Below are 5,410 nucleotides of genomic sequence, written 5' to 3' on the forward strand. Positions count from 1 at the left end.
ATAGATTATTGGATTAAAGGCCCAATGAATGAATTAGGGTTTACAAGTTGAAACCCTAGAAATTCCACACTATAAAAGTAACCCTTTAGCTCCAAATTCACCACCCCAAGGGTTCTAAGAGAACCCTAGCCGATTTTGGTAGTTCTAGCCTCTCTCTCAAAGTCCTCCACTTGTTCATGGTGTTTGTGACTTGTTTGAGGCATCACACTTGAGGTGCTAAGCTCTTGAAAGGCCAACAACTACAAGCTACAAATAAAAGGTATTCTTCTAACTGGTTTTTATGATTCATGTACCAAATTTGTATGCTAGATAGGCTTCATGCTTTGGATAATATGAATTTACATGTATCATTAGTGAAAACTTAGATCCAAGGCATTAGGGTTGTATGTGCACCATAGGAGTGTTATAGTAGATAAAAGCCAACAGTGGTATCAGAGTCATGGGTGTTTTCTGTTATATTGATGCATTGGTTAATTGTTCAAAGCAAGAAAAATCGTTTTTTCGGAATCTGCATGATCACCACGACGTGGTGACTGTTCAGTGGACGATTTTTTCAGTTTTTTGGCCAAGTTTTGGATTAGAATCATTACCACAAACTGTTTTGACTATTAAAAAAATTGTTTTTGTGATAAGGTAATGATTTCCATCATCCAAAATTAAAAAATACAATTATCAAATTTTAAGATAATGTTTTGATTATATGATAATTTGATTATTTGTATCGTTTGATTAGAATTGTCTTGCCATAAGAGTTAAATTCGGTCAAATTGGTAAATGATAAGTTATATGATAATTTTATTAATTTATATTTTGATCTAAGTGTTTCATGAAGAGATTCATAACTTGTCCTCAAGTTATGAAATATGAAAAGTCTCATTCATGAAACTTTAAACTCTTTAAGTTATGGAATTACAAAGGTCTTGAAGAGTTTCATAACTTGTCCTCAAGTTATGGAACTTGGAAAGTCTCACTGATTAAACATTAAGTCCATAAGTTATGGAATCCATAAGTTTTGAAGATTTCAAAACTTGCCCTCATGTTTTGGAATTTGAAAAGTTTAATTAAAAAGTTTTAATTTGAAATATTGAATTCTAAAATATCTAGTAATTGAAAGGTTTCAAAAGGTGCAACTCTTGGGTTCATAACTTAAAAATTAATTAAATAGTTTTTAATTTTGAATTTTTATATTTAGAACTTTGATGTTTTTTTAATAGTTCAATTACACATTATGGACTTTATTAAATTGATTACAGTGTTTAATTAAAAGAGAATTAATAATTCCATAATGACATGGTTTAAGTTTAATTAAATTAAAAGTTTAATTTATTAATAGATTAAACCACCAAGTATTTTAAATGTTTAAAATACACCCTTATAGTATATTCAATTAAAAGTTTAATATATTATATATGTATAAGTTAAAAGTCAGTCTTACCGTTAGTAGGCCTCATTCACGAAGTTGGTCTAGAAGGGGTATTTAAGGAAGCGGCTTGTAAAATGACCGCCATTGGGTATCCACTCTTACCCACAGCACCCTTGACCAGTGGAGGGTCGTTAGCCAATCGGGTTTGACAGGACACTTAAATCCTCATTAAAGGTATAATGAAATACCAAGTAACTAAATGTTTTATAAATTCCCAATCTTAGTTACATAGAAAAAATGTGAATTTGATGCTAACCCATGAAATTGCACATTGCACCTTATTAGTCGTTAGTGGAGCGTGTGTGGTTAACCGGCACATTGATTAGGTGATAAATGATTTCGAGAGTACCAAACTAATTTGCATGGTTATTCACACCTTGTTTGTGATCCTCGGCATCCCAGTCACAAACTTGAAGGGCATAATCAAGATTAAACATGCCATTGAAAAGTTCAATGAATCTCAAAGAATCTAGGAATTTCAATTCATTTAAAACCTAGTGTTCTTTTTCGTTTTTCATGGTGGAAATTGGTAAATTGTCATTTACCTTCCTTAAAATATTTTACAATTGGATTACGCCATCCCTCTTCCGAATTGTAGAATATTGTGTTGGTTCCTAGGATTAATATTTCATTTGGGTGTTATATTAAGGACTTAAATCAACTAACTTGAATTTCTCCCCTCATAGATGTCTAGTGTTGATAACTATGGTCCTCCCGAACCTTTTGGAAAAAGCTTTCCTCATGAAGATGATGTTCCCAGAAATCATACTTCACTTCCTCCACCTCCTCCAATAGTTCTCCCTAACCCACATGTTCGTCGACTTGAAAAGTTAAAGGTCACTCATACCCTATTGGCTAGCAAACACCAAGATGGAAGGTATGTGTGTGCACATGTCTTGGAGATTAAGTCATACACTGATAGACTGGGAATGTTAGGAGTCGTTGTGTCAAAGAAATTGGTTGTTGACTTGGTTCTTCAGTCACTTCCCAAGTCGTATGGTTAGTTTGTTAAAGACTACTAAATGACAGACCACGACGTGACCCTTATTGATCTTATCCATTTGCTAATTGCTGCTGAATCACCAACAGTGATTTGGCAAACTGGTCAAGCAAATTTGATTGGAAGATCAATCTCCCAAAATTCCATGGACATTGACAATGGCGACATTGGAATTCCAGAAAAGTCTCCTCTTCCCAAAGGAAAGGAATCGGCCAAGGTCAAACCGTTTGACCAAATGGTAAAGAGAAAGGCTAAGACTGTGATTGTCCCGTATACCATTCCAGGAGAGTCTGTTTGTTTCTATTGCCAAAAGAAGGGGCATTGGATGCGAAGCTGCCGTGTCTACCTGAAAGATCGAAAGGATGGTAAAGTCGAAATGTATGACTTTGCTTCAGGTAAGTCCACTATCTAACTCTATTAAGTTCCTACTTATAGATTCTTAATAACATGATGTGATAAGATTACATTCTAATGTTTTGCGGAATCAAAGAGAAAGAAGGAAGCTTAAAGGAAATAGCATGTTGTGTCTGATCATGAAGAAGTGGATTCCGATCACATGGTTCGATGATCAGATTTTTGAGACGCTGCTTAGGAGTTATGATAGATTGCTTAGGAATATTTAGAAACATAGTTTTCATATGTATTTTCATTGTAAGGACAAGTTTTCCGCATTTTATAAATAAAAGAAAAATTTTGATTTTGTCTTATTTTATATTTCCTTGCAATGGCATTTGTGAAAATTGATGTTTGTATGTTTCTATTTTAGCAATATGAATTTGATTCTTTCGTTTGTGGTAGTGTATAAATTTACCAAATAAGGGCAACTTGTATTGTGTGATAAATGAGAACCTTCATCTTTGGGAAATTAAGACTAATGTATGTGAGTCAAGGAAGGACTAGGGGATCTAGTACACACTATTTTGTACTGGGCTAGGTCCACCACAAAGAACGATAAGACTATTCGTCATGATTTACTAAAAGCTTAGTGAATATGATTATGCTTACAAGATTATGTATAATTCTGAATCATTGAAAAGGTTTCAATGTATAGTAGAACGAATAAGAAGAATCAATTAGGGAGAAAGATAAAAGTTTCTCCAATCTGAAAGGAAAGAAGAGTACTTTAGTATCGTGTTTTATGATCATACTATTGATTATGAAACCATATCACAATTGATCCTCTAAGGACACCTTAGTGAATTTGTATGGCGAGGAATCAGGAATTGTTGAAATGGTTAAATCAATTAAGGTGAGTCATACTTCGTTCCAAAAATCGAGTCCTAGAGTCATTCTCCAAGACTGTGTCTTGAGTGACATGTCTTAAGTAGGCTTATAACACATCATGGAATGTGGAGTGGAAAATTTTTCTTACTCATGCACATTTGTAATTGGTAGTTGTGATGTTTTAGATAAGACAAAGACCAACTAATACCAAGTATATGAAGTGTCATTCTTGATAAGAATCCGCACTAACTCTTGGATATTTGTTTGTCAAGGAATGGTTCTTCACAAGAGAATCTTATATGTCAAGAAGTCATTTGGAGTCTTAAAGATCTTGAAAAGTTTCAGGAACTAATCAAGAATACTATTGTGTATCACTAGCTCACGATTTAAGGTTTGTAACCTATCGTGTTTGACACATTCTTGTTTCTGTGTTCATTCCAGTTAAAGTTGACTATGCATGTGAGTTCTATGAGTTCTCAATTGTTTTCATAAGGTAAAGCACCTTGATCAGTGAAAGTTCATTGATCAGTAAGGGTGATCTCAACAACTTGGAAGACATGGTAGGCCCTTGTGCCAAGTCGCAAGAAATTAAGATTGAGTAAGTACAGTCCATATGAATTTGATTTTGTCATAGACCTTGTCTATTGATAATGGTTGGAAATGACAGTTGTCACATGGATAGGAACACATACACCATAAAATCTAAGTAAGGTTTCTCTCCAATTCATGAAAATGATTGTGAGGAAACGCTTTCACTAAGTAGGTTTTAAGGAAATAGCAGTTGTGTTAATTGCATTCTCAAATTCGATTATGATTACGACATCCCTCTTCATAGTTCGAATTGTGAGAAATGGCAAATAGTTTGAACTTTCGGAACTTATTGTTGTAAGTTATGAATAGTTTAGACACACATATGAGCTTTCTAATAAAAGGTGTATGAGCTTAGATAAAGGCTTATCGAAGCATCTCGTATCAGAAAGAAAGTCAATAAGTATTGATAGAAGTCAAGCTGATTTCTGAGTACATGTCTAAGCTAGTGGGAGCATAAGTGTTATGCTAGTAAGAATATAATTATCATGATCGTGGGAGCATGATTATTATGTGAAGTGTTGCAAGTTATCAATACTAGTTATAGGAAACAAAGATTACAAATTTGCAAAGTTGCAAAGTTTGAAAAGTTGTTTCGTTAGAATAAGGGAGAGGATACTTACACTTTATTTCCAATCTAAAAGTTTAGATTGAAGTATTAATCAAACTTAGCCATGGATATATGAATACCATGTTGAAATATTTCGACATTGGAAATTATATATATGGAAATATTATAGCAAGAGACTGGTCTGGTGTCATGTCTTTATGTGAGACATTATGAATCGTATTCCATATGCTTCGGGTATAGGATCGATTGCATATGCTATAATATTCACTTGTTCTAATTTTCCAAATGCCTAGGGCATGGAGAGGGAAAAAGGACCAGAACTGGTTATGACTGCGAGTCATTAAACAACTGTCAAGGACAATCGGAGGTTTACCAAGGATTGGTTGCTTGTGGATAGTTGGAAGTATAGTAATGAATGAACCATATTGATATAATTCTGAATAGATAGAATTATATTAAGAATGGATAGTCATATGGAAATTATGGAAAAGTTTCCATAATGAGAGTTGGATATCAAGAATCTATGAGTAAGTTAGAAGCTTTTATGCAAGAAGGATGTTCAAAGGAATGCGCTTTGAATATGAGACTTCGTATCTATGGAATT

The sequence above is a fragment of the Lactuca virosa genome, chromosome 3 (assembly GCF_052849685.1).
Source record: "Lactuca virosa cultivar CGN04683 chromosome 3, Lactuca_virosa_CGN04683_v6, whole genome shotgun sequence".
NCBI classification, from domain to species: domain Eukaryota; kingdom Viridiplantae; phylum Streptophyta; class Magnoliopsida; order Asterales; family Asteraceae; genus Lactuca; species Lactuca virosa.